The sequence below is a fragment of the Bos indicus genome, chromosome 16 (assembly GCF_029378745.1).
Source record: "Bos indicus isolate NIAB-ARS_2022 breed Sahiwal x Tharparkar chromosome 16, NIAB-ARS_B.indTharparkar_mat_pri_1.0, whole genome shotgun sequence".
NCBI classification, from domain to species: domain Eukaryota; kingdom Metazoa; phylum Chordata; class Mammalia; order Artiodactyla; family Bovidae; genus Bos; species Bos indicus.
The window spans coordinates 21,913,995-21,932,658 of NC_091775.1; the positions used below are offsets into that span (position 1 = coordinate 21,913,995).

Here is an 18,664-nt window from a genome sequence, read left to right on the forward strand (position 1 = left end):
ACATATACAAGAGTGGAAATTACTTTAGGATAACTTTGAAAGTAAACACAACAAAGGGACAAATTCAGGTAGTATAAATGGATATCATTTATAAGATTAAAGGGAAACAAAGCAGTGATCTGATTTCAGAGGAATAAGGGGGAAGAAAATCACCTGTGAGAAGGGAGTTGTATGCAATTTCTTTCTCCCTTCTCCAATTCACCTTACCAACTCACCAAATTCAACTTTCTAAATCACTGCTTTTCAATGTGTTGATTTTCTCATGCCAGAGCCATCCATAGCTCTTCACTGAAAGCAAAACTAAAGCTAATAAGAAATGCATTCAAAACCCTCTCTAATCTCATCTCTGCTTCCCACTGTGATCCCTCTCCAGCTTCTGATGCAATAGCTGATTCCTCCTTGTTCTAAACCCCAAACTGCTCTACTGGAAACAATTCAACAGATATTTACTAGTTATTACTGTGCACATAAAATCATGTCAAAATTTACTATATAATGAGTGGTATTCCATTCAGTTGGGTAATTTTAGTTATATTGTTACATTGATCTACATTGATTGTTACATTGATTTAGTTACATTGTTACAAAGATCACTAATCTTTATGATATCATGATAAAGTCCTGTGTTAAGAGACTCCTTCAATTTGCAGGTGTTTTTTCCTAAGAAAGGTCAGTAAATAATTCATGCACTAATCCATATTTTACTTTCATTTGTCTAGACTACTATTAAAGTAAACGTGAATTTATATGTTGTTGTTATTTAGTTGCTAAGTTGTGTCTAACTCTTTGTGACCTCATGGACTGTACCCTGCCAAGCTCCTCTGTCCATGGGATTTTCCAGGCAAGAATACTGGATTGGGTTGCCATTTCCTTCTCTGTGGGATCTTTCTGACCCAGGGATTGAACCTGTGTCTCCTGCATTGACAGGCAGATTCTTTACCACTGAGCCACCAGGGAAGCCCTGTGAATTCACATAGTAGACTACAAAAAATCCTCTTCACTGGCTATAAGAAACTAAAAAAGTAATAGGCGAAACTAGAATGCCCTATGTGTGCAGATAAGGTGCTGGATCTGAGCCCACCAGAAGTATTAGCTTCAGACAATGTCCTTCTGGAAAGAATAAACAATATACAATATGACATTGAAACATGTAAAATATCATGTAAGAAACGAGTTGCCAGTCCAGGTTCGATGCACGATACTGGATGCTTGGGGCTAGTGCACTGGGACGACCCAGAGGGATGGTATGGGGAGGGAGGAGGGAGGAGGGTTCAGGATGGGGAACACATGTATACCTGTGGCGGATTCATTTTGATATTTGGCAAAACTAATACAATTATGTAAAGTTTAAAAATAAAATAAAATTTAAAAAAAAAGAAAGAATATACAGGATGGAAGATCATTTCTGAGAACAACTGAATTATCTGAGATTGCAAAAACTGTTGTAGTAAATTATTAAATTTGTACACTAGAGTTTGGTTTTCCAATTAAGAAGATGCCTCAGAATTTGGGATTTTATAAAATCTAGTAACATTACAAAAAGATGTACTAGGTTCGCATCATTATTCATATCTTTATGTATAAGACATTCACAACCAATTTTGCTCTTATCAGCTGAGTTCACACTGGTTAAGACTTTCAGGGGTAAAAAAAACTGTCTTATTAGCAGCAACTACTTTCTTAACCTTTGTGTTAATTAGATTATATTATAGTAGAGATGTAAGGCTTCCCCTGAAAGCTCAGTTGGTAAAGAATCCGCCTGCAATGCAGGAGACCCTGGTTCAACTCCTGGGCTGGGAAGATCCACTGGAGAAGGGACAGGATACTCACTCCAGCATTCCTGGGCTTCACTTGTGGCTCAGCTGGTAAAGAATCTGTCCAGTGAATGTGGGAGCCCTGGGTTTGATCCCTGGATTGGGAAGATCCTCTGGAGAAGGGAAAGGCTACCCACTCCAGTATTCTGAAGAATTCCATGGACTCTATTATAGTCCATGGGGTCACAAAGAGTCAGACAGGACTGAATGACTTTCATTTTCATAGTAGAGATGTAACACAGTGAGTGAATCTGATGACTTTTACCTGATTGTCAAGGTTAAAGGGTCCACACTGTTCCATTATACTTTTACTATGCAATTTTTAACCCTTCTTGGGCCGATGTAAGCATGAACAACCCAACAAAGAAAGTGTGATAATGACCACTGATGACACATGAAGAATTAATAGAATTTGTAGAAACACTATTGTGATTAATGATGACAATTACATTGTCATCAGTCTTTTATCAGTTTTGCTGGCTTATAAGGTAAGTTTTCACGGGCAAGATGGCTAAAGTGAGTAGACATCATTATTCTCAAACACTAGATGAAGAAAGTAATACTCACTGAGGTGAGGGCACATAACACTCAGATTACAAAGACTAAACAGAGCTAGATCTGAACCTCAGTTGTTCTATTCCCAATTGCCCCCGACAGAGGACCACACAGAGGAGACAATACACCAAAATAAATGTTTCCTGTGTTGGGGAATTTGCCACAGGAGATGCTGACTTGAATGGAGATTATATTGTTGGAAACTCTTGTACATCCAAGGACATTCTGGTCTTTACTTGCGACTTCGGGGTACCCCATGGGGCTATTTTAAACGCAGGCAAGTTCGAGCATGGCATCTCAAACAAGGTTGTCAGTCCATGTTACAGACAGACTAACAAGAATAACAAATGGCTCCACTACAAGTCATTACAGGCAAAGTAGTGAAAAAAATTAAAAACTGCACTGGAGAGGAGTAAACATTTCATGATGAGAGTATGTGAAGGAACTTGGACAATTAGAGAAGCTGGGCTTTTTTTTTTTTCCTTCAAAAGCAGATAACAATGTAAATGTGAGATTACACCTTCAATCCAGAAAGGTTTTATGACCCAGAGGGATGGTACGGGGAGGGAGGTGGGAGGGGGGTTCAGGATGGGGAACACGTGTATGCCCATGGCGGATTCATGTTGATGTATGGCAAAACCAATACAATACAGTAATTAGCCTCCAATTAAAATAAATAAATTTAAATTAAAAAACAAACAAAAAAAGAATAATTAAAAAAAAAATCACAGGAGATAAAGCACAGAGAAGCTCAAGGCTTTCAATAGAGGATTAGTCATCCTGGCAGAAATCGTATGTGTCAAAAGCAAGATGCTAACCTTTCAGCTGCTAGCGTCACGTCAAGTAGTGACTGCACACAGACTCCAGGTAATCTGGAAGTAATCTTAGTACCTTTTCAAGTAACACCAGTACATATATATCTTTAAAATAATTCTTAATTGCATGTTACGCTAAGCTGATGAAGATACAGAAATATACAAACATACATGTAGATATATGACAACGTTAGCAATTCTTATATTTTTCATTCTAAGACTAAACAATGTAATTGTTTTAAATCTTCACTTTAAACAGTTTTTTCCTAGTTAAAATAAGTCAGCATTAATAATTAAGAATTTAGAATTATTGGCCTATTAGAATAATAATGCTTCTAATTATTAAGTGTATAAATCCTCATTTCTGGTCTACAAAATGATGATCTAAAAGATTTAATAGAAAAGATTAATCACTATATAATTAAAGAACAAATACAGTGACAACTGTTTTTCACACTGCTCCATGGTAATTTTTTTTTTTTAGAGTAAGGAACTAAAAATTAACCAGCTCAGAATGATGGCCAATAGTGATTAAAGAAAGAGTTTCATTCTGCCGTCCTGTTTTAGTAGCAAGCTGTGAGTGGCCTCTGCTGGCTGACCAAAGGCTTCTTAAATCACTCATTTATGATGCTCACAATACCATGGGCTTCAAGAATATAAGGATATGTCTACATATGTTTACACAAAATCCATTGTGCATACAAAACTGCCTTTTATAAGAATAGATGCTAAAGTAATAAAAGGTGTATAAGATGGTGTAAAAATCTGTATCATCTTATCCCACTTCAACATTCTTAGATTACACACCAAATCTATACATTTCCTAAAATTCCAATTTATAAGCCATAAGTGTATTAATGTGGATTATCTTGTTCAATTCAAATCAAATAATTCACTTCTACATTTAAAGTATTTTCTTAAGGTTCATTTTATAAACACACACACACAAACTTTTTCTCAAAATTAAGTGTAATATTTAAGGGAAATGCAAAGGATGACTGAATTTAAAAATCTTTCAAAGAATTAGTGATCTAAAAAAAAAGACATTAACATTTTATGTAACGGTGTACGAAGACACTAATCGGGAAACACAGTAAAACAAAATAATTTAAAATTTTTCTATATTATTGTATCTATGCTTGAGTAGAAGTAATTTTATATTCAAAACTTAAAATTATAAGAAGCTGAAAACTTACTTAGTAATAGGTACTGTTGATTTAGTAATCATAATAGAGAAGAAAAAAGTTTCAATTTTTTTTTCTCAGCAACTTTCTATTAATAAAAATCTCTTGTGCATGATAGAGTTTGTGATTTTTTTTATCTTAAACATACCATTATATATGATTCTCTTCATACTTGACCCAATCTATCCACTTAAAATATACCCCATTAAGAATTATTATCAAATATGCCTAATGATGTCAGAAGGTGACTACATTTATTTAAAAAAGTTATTGTTCTCATGTGTGACAATATTCCAGTACATTTCAACCCTCATTTCAGAATTCAGTCCCATTATCTTGCCTGCTCAAAACTGTTCACAGGGTTAGCTAGCTGACATATAAGATAACCCTCCATCTCACCAGACACCACTGGGATATGACATACTGACCCACAGTAAGCCCTTATTATTAGCCTGAAATATATAGCACACAAAGCAGCTCCTGCCAGGGAATTTGTTTATAAAAATTCCTTTATCTCTCTGGACACTCAAAATGCTTTTAAAAATAATGTCCAACTATTTAAAGGAATTTCAAACAATAAATAAAAATTTTAATGGGTGTTTTGAAGCTTCTCTTTCCATCTCTCACAATTCTGCAGAATCTAAAAAATAAAATAAGGAGTCATATCAGGAAATAGAAGCTGGACAGTGTTTCCTCCTTGGAGCTTAGCTTACACATTATATAAAGAACACACTTAAAAAACAAAAAGGATAGTTAATAATTCCCATTTCTAACGAGAATTACAATATGCTGGAAAACTTGGTACATGTAAAAAAATCTTGTTTTTGGTGGTAGAAGAGATTGAGGGGTAACATGGCAGTGAAGATGGTCACGATATTCAGCGAACATGACTGATAATGTAAAAAAGTTATGAAAGTTTTTTGGACAGAAATTCTATCACATACATTAAAAATTTACTTTGGGAATATAAGCAGACTAGGAAAACTTTTCAGTGCTTAGTTATAAAATTACCATAAATTTTTGAGTAAACATTTAGTAAATATTTTTACTATTTTATTATTTTTAATAGTAAATTTTACTAAATTTATTATTTAAAATACTTAAATTATTCTGAATCTTGGAAGACATGACCAACATTTCAGGAGCTAAAATTATTTTCTTTCCACATTAATTATTGATAATTTATTATAACACTATCAGTTGTGCATATGCCCTTTTAAAAATGCAAAATTTTCAAATTGTTTTTTAAAACTAGCTTATTTCTTTCTACTATAAGCTGACAGTGATGCATGAAATTTTAATTTACATCAAAAGAAAAAAATTACAGCTGGTTTTGACGTTTAAAAGATTGCTTCTAAAAATATCAAGGATACATTGATAGTAATTTATGAGAAAAATACTGAGAGTTTCCATATTTAAAAACTGATTATCTTAACATGGTTTATATTTAGCAAATAAAACACTTAAGATATTATATTCTACAAGCTGTTCTCCTTAAGTAAAGACTCAGGCAACCACCCAGTCTTGTATAATATAGATCAAGATTAGATTATTATACTGTTAATTGCACTAAAACATGTCTATAATTTAAAACCACATAACTACAACTTGAGAGGGGAAAGAAAAAGATCACAAATACAAACAAGCAAATTATTCTTATAAGTATATATAAATGAATGAATGAAAAACAAATCAAATATTAGTGAATAGATAACAATATAATCTTAGCATATTACAAACTATCTTTCTCAATGAATGGCTATACAAAACACAAATAATAACCTGCAACTCTGACCAATAATATTCTTTGACTAATGGCAATGGCACCCCACTCCAGTATTCTTGCCTGGAAAATCCCATGGACGGAGGAGTCTGGAAAGCCTGTGGTCCATGGGGTTGCTGAGGGTCCGACACGACTGAGCGACTTCACTTTCACTTTTCACTTTCATGCATTAGAGAAGGAAATGGCAACCCACTCCAGTGTTCTTGCCTGGAGAATCCCAGGGATGGGGGAGCCCGGCGGGCTGCCGTCTATGGGGTTGCACAGAGTTGGACACGACTGAAGTGACTTAGCAGCAGCAATATGTATTTCAAGTGAAAAAAAAAAACACAGTTAGACCCTCATATCTGGGGGTATTTGTTAGTAGAATTAGCTTTAAATTCAAAGAATTTAAAATTCTTTTAAATTGAAAGAAGTAAATATCTAGCATAACTCTGGTTACATCAAAAAATCAGTAAGACAGACAGAGGTGGTCATGTGAGATAAGGCCTGGCCAATAACAAGTATGTCAATCACTCGATGGAGCTTCTATGGAAGATTCTTTCAGCGGGATTTACTAGCTGGTATGTACCTTGTACAGTCTTTGTACTTCAGGATGTCTGGGGTGAAGGCAACAACACCCAGTTTTTGACTAGGAGTGAAAGATCAAAAGAATCAAAGGCTTCCACACTGCCATCCTTAATTTGGATAACGAAGCCATCAAATATCTTCTCATGACACTATGCTATGCTATGCTATGCTAAGTCGCTTCAGTCGTGTCCGACTCTGTGCAACCCCATAGACAGCAGCCCACCAGGCTCCGCCATCCCTGGGATTCTCCAGGCAAGAATACTGGAGTGGGTTGCCATTTCCTTCTCCAATGCATGAAAGAGAAAAGTGAAAGTGAAGTTGCTCAGTTGTGTCCGACTTTTAGCGACCCCATGGACTGCAGCCTACCAGGCTCCTCTGTCCATGGGATTTTCCAGGCAAGAGTACTGGAGTGGGGTGCCATTGCCTCATGACACTAGGAAGAAACAAAACAAAACTCTCTTTTGATCAAGTCATCGTTTATTTGGGCATCTTGTTACATGCTCCGAGCCCAATCTTAATTAATAATAATAATAATAGCAATAATGCTAACTGTATCCAGCAAGTTTTACCTTTATTCTTAAAACAAAACAAAAAATAAGAGCCATCCAGTGGCTCAAAAACAGGAGATACCGAACTTCTGTTTGACATGCCCAGCACTCCGTTGGGTGAACAGAACAGTGGTCCCCAACCTTTTTGGCACAATGGTTTCAGGATGGTTCAAGCACATTATATTTCTTATGCTGCCGCTGATCTGATAGGAGGCGGAGCTCAGGTGGTAATGTGAGTGATGCGGAGCGGCTGTAAATAGAGATGAGGCTTTGCTTGCTTACCTGCCGCTCACATCCTGCTGTGCAGCCCAGTTCCTAACAGGCCACAGATGGTGAGCGGAGTTGGGACCCCCTATCTACAAGATTCTAAAGAACTGCATAATACGAACCCTGCTAGCTAACATGTTACAAACTGAAAATATACAAGCTGACTAGACTAGAAGTCTGAGTTGGATAGGTAATAAGAGTTTAGGTAAGAAGAAGTAAGGTAATAGGTAATAAGAAGTAAGAGTTGGATAGGTAATAAAGTTTCAGAAATCTGGGAATTTGGTTCATTCTATAAAACACACTCTATGTTTGCAGCTCCAAACATTGAGCTAGGGTATCCTGACTGGTTGGTACTGTCAGACTCCAACAAGAAAAGGGTGCTTTCAATCGAAACACACAAAAGATGGTATTGTCATAATTTAGGTCACTGTACTTTCATCTTCAGTAAATCCCAACTCCTGTTGCTTCAGGGTCCCTATTATCAAGAGCCTGGGAGATGCAAAACAGTTTCCTCTCGCTGCAACAGAAACAGACAAGCCCTTCTGCTGATGACGGCTGGGCCCAGAGGCTCCTGCCTTCCCACTCCTGTAGAGCATGGGAAGGAGAACGGAGGCTGAAGCAGGGGGGTAAGATAGAAACCACTGTGGTAGCTGCCCCCGCTCCTGTGGGGTAAAATGAGGGGGAACTGAGGAATGTCTGCCCAGTTCCAGCAAGCTGGTGAGGAGGGGAGTCTCTAGGAGAGTCCCAAGCTGGAGTTGGCACTCTGCCCAAATTGGAACAGAAGTAAAAATGTTGCATTGGTGGAGGGTGCATAGGGCTAGATGCATAGCCTGAGAAAATGCCAGTGGTCCCCCATGGCCTGGGGTGCTGGACGGGTAATCCAGGTGTTTCGGTAAACTAATAGGGAACCAGTGGATGAACAGTCTTGGGACCCAAAGAAGCAGAGGAGCTTGAAGATCAGAGACAAATGGCTGGAATATATGGGCTTCAGTGACGGGTACCAGCATAGTACCTCCAGACACCAAATGCAACTAGACTTACACAAGTGAGTGAAGTGCTGGGGTGCAGATCAGACTAGCCAGCCAGAGGTCAGTAGGGACCAAGGAGTAGCGCATGGTCAGTAGGATGATGCTTGGCTGAAAGTCATCTCCATCACCCCAGGACACATAAACTCCCGACTGCCCTCTTGGGGAGAAGCAGATGGGAGGGGAGGAGAAATGCAAGACCAAGCATTTGTTAGGAAGAGACTAAGTTTCCTAGCTGGAAGAAATACTTAATACTGAGGTACGGTAATTGGCAAATCTGCTTCACTTCCCTTGACTCCTGCATCCTAACTGACACACTCCTTCCCCATACTGACCCCGCTAATATGTGGAAACTCATGAGAAATATCAAATATAATAAACAAAGAAGCTATATTTTCTTTTGTCCAGGTCTTCATCTTTAGCCCCACTACACTTACAAACTGACATCAACCTTTCAATACTCAAGAGTAGAAGAGTTATCCTTACACCACGCTAGATGGAAATCTTTCTGTGTGATCTATAAGTAAGTAGTAAAGCATTAACTGTAGTTTAAGCTTTCTTAGTATTTTATAGCAAAATTCCACATAATGTAAATCACATTTTTCCATCTGGAGGTTACAAAATCAACTGTGACCAAAGCATCTCTTTTATAATAAGATTAGAAAACAAAGTGATAAGCAGTCCTATTAGTAATTCTTGCTGTCCACTGCAGTGATCACAATGGGATAGGATCATCCACCAGGTTTAAAATAATAAACTAGAATTATAGGTTTCATTCATTTTCTTTTTCTCCAGTATATAAAAAAATAGATTTCATCAATTTTCTTTTTCTCCAGTTTTTAGGAGCAGAACAACATCACGATTAAAAGTGTGGGCTTTGCGAGCCAGATGGCCTGGGTCTAAATACTGATTCCTCCAGGTTTCAGCAGTATGACTGCCTCAACTTCTTCTTCCATAAAATGGGGATTAATGCAGTACTCATTTTATAGAGCTACTATGAGAATGAAATGAGATAATCTGTGAAACACACAGATCCGTATCTCTTAATTATTACCATTTGTATTAATTGTCTCAAAATCTAATGTAATATGTATGGAATCTAGAAAGATGGTATTAATAAACCTATCTGCAGGGCAGCAATGGAGATAAATACATAGAAAACAGACTTGTGGACACACTGGGGTAAGGACAGGGTGGGACGGGTTGAGAGAATAGCATGGAAACATATACATTACTATATATAAAATAGACAGCAAGTAAGAATTCACTGTGTGACACAGGGAGCTCAATCCAGTGCTCTGTGACAACCTAGAGGGGTGGGATGGGGTGGGATATGAGGGGGGCGGTTCAGGAGGGAGGGAACATATGTATATCTATGGCTGATTCATGTGGATGAATGGTATAGACCAACACAATATTTTGTAAGCAATTATCTTCCAATTTTAAAAAAACATCGAATGCAAAGTACACTCTCAATAATAAGATAACACAATAAATATTACAATAGACGTAAGCAAGAATAAGTTTTTGTAGGACTGCTGTGAGTCGGAAGCAAGGAGAGTATGCATGCAGGGGAACAGTGCAATGGAGATGTTTATCACTGGGACCATCAAGCACTCTTTTCAGTGAATTACTTGAAACAGTTGAGCAATTGCTCCCCATGAACATATCTGAAATGCTGGTACATATTTAATATACAAAACACATCAAATTATAAAGAAGAGTTAGTTTACAAATGAAGTGAAAACCACAAGGTAGCCAGTCTAAATCACAAAATTTAATTCAGTAATTTCCACAAAGACATCATTAGTTACTATATAAGCTGGTGCTTTTCTGATGCTTTTCAATTAGTGGAAAGGTCATGAGTTTAAATAAAATAGAGTTAAGTATCTTATCTATAATAATGGTCCGTAAATTGAATGTTTTATAGCTGAATTGCTGTTCTTGGCCAATTTTAAGGGCCTGAAAGAAACCTGAACTGGCAAACTATTCAAATTCATGTTATTAAAGTAATAAAAGGAATGCACTGCCTCCCATGCCCCAGATGAAACACACACACACACTCACAGATATACATTAGGATTCTTTGATCACACACAACAGAAATAATTTCTCTCTCCACTTTGAATCCCTATACTTCATCGCCTCTTTCTTATATCATGTAATGGACTGCTTCATATTAAAATTTATATGTTTGTCTCCTCTATGTGAAAATACCACCTCTGGAAAGCAGAGGTTACTGTCTAATTTACCGATGTATCACCAGCAGAACTTGGTACATTTGTCTATACTGACCCATGTGTTGAATTCACCAGAAGGATACATACACTAGAGCCCATTTGCATTTTGCAATAGTTGCAAAACAACTTAGTATATATTAAGAAGAACTCACAAACAGGTTAAATACTATAGTCTTTCAAATATCTGCATAGTTTGTCTTAGAAGCCATGTCACCCTCTGTATAACTAAAACTATTCTAACACCATTTTATAAAATTAAATAGTATAAAACCCAAAACTTGGTAGGAAGTATGTTGAGTCATCTGAAAAATGAATTATAATTTACTAGGTGTTCTGCCTAAAGAATAGTTCATAATTTTCCAAAAATACAGAAAATGAAAAAGATGCTAATACTATCTTTAATGAATTCCTAGAACACTTTCACTCAAGTGTCAAAAGTAATATAGAAGGAACCCCAGAAAAAAGAAAGAAAGCTGCTCAATTATCATTCTGGAGTAGCACACTATTAAATGAATTCATAGACAGAAGCAAGTATTAGCATATATTCTAAGAGTATGGCAGGATATGCTCTTAAAATTCATTCTGAAAAACAAAAGTGTTAGTCACTCAATCATCTCTGACTCTTTGCAACCCCATGGACTATAGCCCACCAGGCTTCTCTGTCCATTGAATTCTCTAGGCAAGAATATCGGAGTGGGTAGCCATTACCTTTTCCTGGGAATCTTCCCAATCCAGGGATTGAACCTGGGTCTCCTGCATCGTAAGCAGATTCTTTGCCGTCTGAGTCACCTGGGAAGCCTCTAAAATTCATTCTAGAAGGAAGCTATCCATAAAGCCATGGTAGCATCGAAGCATGAATATACCTAAGAGACTAGATATCACTAAAACTATTCTTGAGTTGCCTCATGGTAATAACCATGAGCTCCATAGATAGTAAACCACAGCATGGAATCTCAAACAGTATCTTCTCACATGGGTAGTGTGTGAAATACCTTCAGGATGTCACTACAACCCAACTCCGCGGAACTGGCTGCACAATCAGTATACCTGCCAAGTAGCACACCCCACTGGACGGTGAAAACCAACAAGTACTGGGAGACTGTTTTATTCTTTTCTTTTTGTCCTCTGTGATGAACTCAATATGTATGCAGTAAATAGAATCTATTATTACTAATTTCACCAAACACTGACTGAGCACTTTCTAGGTTGTCCAGGTTCTTGGAAGCCGCCTAGAAATTCATGCTCACAATTCTGCAAGATTCTAATTATTATCTCAAGCTCATGAATAAGGCTTAGAGAGATGAAACAATCCACCTAAGACCACCTGCTTCACAAGTAGCCGAGCCAATATTTGTCTAAAAGTATCTGGTTCCTTCACTCAGCAAGAAAATACTGAGCCTTTACATTATTTTCTTGTTGAATAAGGGAACCAGATATTTATAAGATAGATAACCAACAAGGACCTACTGTATAGCACAGGGAACTCTACTCAATATTCTGTGATAACCTGTAGGAGAAAAGAATTTTAAAAAGAATGAACATATGTGTATGTGTAACTGAATCACTTTGCCGTACACCTGAAACTAACACAACGTCGTAAATCAACTCTACTCCAGTAAAATAAAAATATTAGAAAACGAAGAAAATATTGAGCCTTTACCATGTGCCCTGGGTTAAGGAATAGGAGGAGATATACTAGCAAACAATGAGGAGAACTCTGCACTGATAGGATGGAGAGACACACTGAATTAAAAACAAACCAATATGCACCAATACCACAGACTGCTGGAAAATACTGTGAAGGAAAGAAAGAAGGAGAAGGTGGAGGGGAAGGGGAAACTAAGTTGAGCTGAGTCTAAAGGATTGGATGGAGCACTCAAGCCAAGGAGAGGTGAGGTGGGAATATCCTTAGTCAGAAGTATCACATAGGAAGACCGGGAAGCGAGGAAGAGATGTTCAAGTAGTAGCTTGGAAGGCAGTGTGTCCAGGGCAGACTGGTCTGGGAGAGGACAAACAGCAGAAAGGAGTCAGAAAATTCAGTGTCCTGGTGACCTTAATTTTAAGAAGCTGTGCTCATTTCTACATGCTGGTAGTTCTCAAGCTCTATATTAAAAATGATTGAGGACTCCAAAGAGCCTTTGTTTTATGTGTATCGATCCTCAGTTCAGTTTCAGTCGCTCAGTCGTGTCCAACTCTTTGCGACCCCATGAATCGCAGCACGCCAGGCCTCCCTGTCCATCATCAACTCCCGGAGTTCACTCAGACTCATGTCCATCAAGTCGGTGATGCCATCCAGCCATCTCATCCTCTGCCGTCCCCTTCTCCTCCTGCCCCCAATCCCTCCCAGCATCAGAGTCTTTTCCAATGAGTCAACTCTTCATGTGAGGTGGCCAAAGTACTGGCGTTTCAGCTTTAGCATCATTCTTTCCAAAGAACACCCATGGCTCATCTCCTTCAGAATGGACTGGTTGGATCTCCTTGCAGTCCAAGGGACTCTCAAGAGTCTTCTCCAATACCACAGTTCAAAAGCATCAATTCTTCGTCACTCAGCTCTCTTCACAGTCCAACTCTCACATCCATACATGACCACTGGAAAAACCATAGCCTTGACTAGATGGACCTTTGTTGGCAAAGTAATGTCTCTGCTTTTGAATATGCTATCTAGGTTGGTCATAACTTTTCTTCCAAGGAGTAAGCATCTTTTAATTTCATGGCTGCAATCACCATCTGCAGTGATTTTGGAGCCCAAAAAAATAAAGTCTGACACTGTTTCCACTGTTTCCCATCTATTTCCCATGAAGTGATGGGACCAGATATCGATCCTACTGGAATTTTAAAAATGCCTTAATTTTTTTTAACCCAGGAATATATAACACACTTCATGGAGACTCGGGAAAATACCACCATATACTTGTGAAAAAAATGAAGCGAAAAATACAAATAATATCTTGGTATTATTATGAAAACAGTTTTCCCCTTGTGAACTCCCTGAAGGAGTCCCTGGGATCCTCAGACCACACTTTAAAAAGCACTGCTTTCTGCCACAGCTGTCCAAGTGTGGTCCCCAAGTCAGAGGTATCAACATCACCTGGGAACCTGTCAGAAATCAAAATTCTCAGGCTTCACCTCAAACCTACCGCATGAGACCCTCTGTGGGGGTGAAGCCCCACCACCTGGGTTTTATCAGGCCCTGCTGGTGATTCTGATGCTCACTGAGGTTTGAGCACCACTGTGCTAATAGACTTTAGGGAAGAAAGCAGGACAATGGAAGAAAAACACCAGCAGGGAGCCGTAAGAGATGCTTCTACAGCATGGAAAATTTGATTGTCGTAAGCATAGAGGAGAAGCTTAAAACCGAATGCAGGGGAAGAAAATTTTAAAAAGCTGAAGCAAGATAGAGAATCAATAGAAGAGACATTTCTTTTTCAATAAAGGTTTCAGACCAAGTGGAAACGGAAAAGGCAAAACTGGAAACCTTGACTGATTCTGCAAATATATATGGCAGCAAACTCAATTGTCAGTCTTCATGGGCAGACGATACCAGAAGGGCTAGGGTGGAAGTGTTGGTCCTGGGTATATGGTGGCCACAGACAGTAAATGGTACCAAAGGTGCTAACCAAGACATTATATTTATGAAGCGATAAAGCTACTTTTTTACTGAAATATCTCAGTTCACACAATTTTTCATAAAAGAGAGTAACACTAAATAACTCATCAAACCTTTTGGCAGAGCAAAGGAACAAATGAATGAGCTTGGTACATGATACATATTAATATCCTAATGCATTTAAAAACTGTCATTGTGTACCAAATAATATTTTGGTTCCTTTCATTGTATCTTACATAAGTCCTATAATATTATCATGTACTTATATCCATAATGATATAAGATCACCCTTTTGGCTTCCCCACAACCTCTCTGTATTGTAAACACTGTACTTTTATCATTTATTACGTTGTATTTTAATTAGCTGTTTACTTATCTAACCCTCCCATAGACTATAAGCATCTAAGGACTGGGAACTACGTCTTATTCAGCTTTGTTTCTCCCATACACTGCATAACATCTGGTACGTGGTTAGATATGAAATGAAACAGTATTCACTTGCGGATTTAAGTATTTATGTTCTACCTGGACACCTACATGAAAATCTCAAACCAGGGCCAGAGTTGACATTTTAATTGCTTTGAATTACATATAACAAAATCCTAGGTACACGTTTTCAAAAAGCTCTTGCTTACTGAATACAGACATATATCTTTTGTAAATGACAATGGGAATAAAACATAATTAGTGGGAAAATTCAATGTGCTTCTTTAATTATATATAGAAATATTCCAATGAATGCAAAATAAGATCAAAAAGATTCTTACAGCTCTTACAGTTAATTGCCCCCTCTCCATATTAAAAAAAAAAAAAATTCTACACCACTTTCATTTTGAAGATGTAGGAGCAGCCATAAAAACATGGGCAAATACTATTCAATTCTCAAATCAGAAACCTTAGACTGCAATTTAAAAATATTATTGACTAAAGTGTTAGTTTTTTACCTAGAAACTACTCATGTTCTATGATCAGGACCTCGATGGTCCATATGAAAACAAGGCTACACTTCATATTCAAAATGAAATTCTGCCTTAAACTGCTTCTTCTGTTTACAAAACTATTTATCACCTGTGAAAAAATTCAGGATGTCTAGAGATAATAAAAGTTCACAACGGGTACCCTCTGCAGCACCACTACCTGGATTAAGCAGCCTCTTTAAATCTGGACGGCTTCTGTTCTCTCACCATTCTCACTGGGTGAGCAGATGCCATGTGACCACACAGTTGGCTGGGGCACAATATTTACTGTAACATGGGCTGTAAAGGTACTAACTACACTCAGCTTAGGCTATTACAGACAGCTGGCTCAGTTATGTAGCTCAACTTGGCATTCAATAATGGAGGTTCGGAGAAGGCAATGGCAACCCACTCCAGTACTCTTGCCTGGAAAATCCCATGGACAGAGGGGCCTGGTGGGCTGCAGTCCATGGGGTCGCTAGGAGTCATACATGACTGAGTGACTTCACTTTTATGCATTGGAGAAGGAAATGGCAACCCACTCCAGTGTTCTTGCCTGGAGAATCCCAGGGACGGGGTAACCTGGTGGGCTGCCGTCTATGGGGTTGCACAGAGTCGGACACGACTGAAGCAACACAGCAGCAGCAGCAGCAGCAGCAGCAGCAGCAGCAGCAGCAATGGAGGTTAGTGTGGATTTGAAAGTCATACTGTATTGTTCAAATTCATGCTTTGCCACTTTCTAGCTGTATAAGTTATTTCACATTATACTTCTGTGCAGGAGGGCACAGGGCAATAGTAATAACAGCCTCACAGGTCTCTTATGAGAGTTACATGCATTAATGCATCCCAAATGCTTAGAAAAATGCTTATTAGCAAATACTAAGGACTCAACAGATGATGGGTATTAGTCATAGCAGTACATCAGATTTTATAGCCTCAATCTCTTTTAGTTGACATCTTACATCAGACTGCGTTGTTGTTGCTGCTGCTAAGTCGCCTCAGTCATGTCCAACTCTGTGCGACCCCAGAGATGGCAGCCCATCAGGCTCGGCTGTCCCTGGGATTCTCCAGGCAAGAACACTGGGGTGGGTTGCCATTTCCTTCTCCAATGCATCAAAGTGAAAAGTGAAAGTGAAGTCGCTCAGTCGTGTCCGACCGTCTTCGACCCCATGGACTGCAGCCTTCCAGGCTCCTCCATCCATGGGATTTTCCAGGCAAGAGTACTGGAGTGGGGTGCCACTGCCTTCTCCAGACCGCATTGTTAGGGCTAGTCAAATTTTTGTTCTTACTGTTTAATTCTAATCACCTGACTTGATCTTTTTAGATTGTTAACTCGGTCTCAAGTGTCTACTCACTCAACTTGAGTAGATGAGTACTTCACATTGAGGTAACAATCTAATAAGGAGGAAGTTATTTTCTTTTTAGGTTAATGGGCAAAATTAAGTCAAGCCAAAGAAAAGTGTTCAAAAGGCAATCTGTGTATCTAAAACAGTACCTCTAACATCTGTTGAATGAATGGATGCACAGCTGACTCAGGTTTTAGGTGGATATTCAGTATACTCAGAATCAGAAGTAAAACCGACAAGAAAGGAATAAGTAGCCTACTACATGGAGAAGGCAATGGCACCCCACTCCAGTACTCTTGCCTGGAAAATCCCATGGACGGAAGGGCCTGGTAGGCTCCAGTTTATGGGGTCGCTAAGAGTCAGACACGACTGAGCGACTTCACTTTCACTTTTCACTTTCATGCATTGGAGAAGGAAATGGCAACCTACTCCAGTATTCTTGCCTGGAGAATCCCAGGGACAGAGGAGCCTGGTGGGCTGCTGTCTATGGGGTCGCACAGAGTCGGACACGACTGAAGCGACTTAGCAGCAGCAGCAGCCTACTACAAACTCTTATTGATTTACTTTCATCGCCTCTATTGATTTCAGATTTCAAAAATGTGTAAAAAGTTTTTTATTCCTTATCATTTCACCTACCTCTTTTCCTTCCCAAAATAACTTTACGCCCACCCCCTCCCCACTTTCTTCTTTCTTTGATGGTTTACTGCAAACCATGCAGAATTTTCTGTTTGTGTGGTTAATCACTGTGACCCTCTATATAATTATCCAAATTTCAAACCCACATGTGTATCATCAGGCATGAGAAAATTTCTGGATTATAGAAGACAGACATAATTAAGGCATAATAAAATCTGGTGGCTCGTAACAATGATGCATCAGCATACAATAAAAACCAAAGAAAACCCTGCCAAACACGAAGACAAAACCATCACACCTACACATTTATCTCTGGCAATGGAAACACTCACTTCCAATTTTCCAGAGTCATATCTTTTGCTCTTTCTTTTCTGTACACACTCACATTCTGGAAAAGTGCATCACCTCTTAGCCTCACTCATTATCTTTTACTTATTTGTTTTTGGCCGTGCTGGGTTTTCGCTGCTGTGCGGGCTTTTCTCTATAGTTATGGCGAGTGGGGGCTACTCTGTATTTGTGGTGTGCAGGCTTCTCACTGTGATGGCTTCTCTTGTTGCAGGGCACAGGCGCTAGGGGCACCGGCTTCAGTAGTTGTGGTTCCCAGGCTCTAGGGCATGGGCTCAATAGTTGTGACACATGGGCTTAGCTGCTCTGCGGCATGTGGGATCTTCCAGGACCAGGGATCAAACTCGTGTCTCCTGCATTGACAGGTGGATTCTTTACCACAGAGCCACTGGGGAAGCTCCAGTCATTATCTTTTTATTGACTGGTCACACATATATACTGTCTTTTCTCATCTGGTGTTCCATACTTCCAACAACTAATCCCATTCTTCCAGAAATCCTTTAGATATATCTTCCTGGAAATGCTAGAATCACCTTAGACTCATTATATCCATAAAAAATTCATTATCATCCTTCTCAGATCAGCTTATTTTCATGAAGTTCAATTTTTACTTATGTTTTACTGTCTACTCATTTATCTATGGCTACTGGGAAGTGACAGCCTTTTTCTAGTCTCACACATGAGAATGTAGGAGTCATTTAACTAAGGTCATGGTATGGAAGAAAGAAAGAATGAATACTTTCCAGCAAGATGAAGTAATCTTGGCTCTGCCACATATTAACCACGTAGCTAAGGAAATAATTTCTCTGTGCCTCAACTAGTCTCATCCATAAATTGGGCCTATTGCCGATCTCACAGGTTTTCTGTAAAGATTCAGAACAGAGAAAACAGGGGAAAAGGAAGTACAACATTCTGGCACATAGTAGACACACACACACAAACACTGAATATTTTATCAAGACTTTGTGCCAGGAAT

At 38.6% G+C, this 18,664-nt stretch overlaps 1 protein-coding gene across 7 annotated transcripts in view; it reads right to left on the reverse strand.

Annotated features, from left to right (window-relative positions):
• The window catches only part of GPATCH2 (G-patch domain containing 2), a 198,848-nt gene that overhangs the window by 90,498 nt on the left and 89,686 nt on the right, over positions 1 to 18,664 (reverse strand). The window lies entirely within an intron of this gene.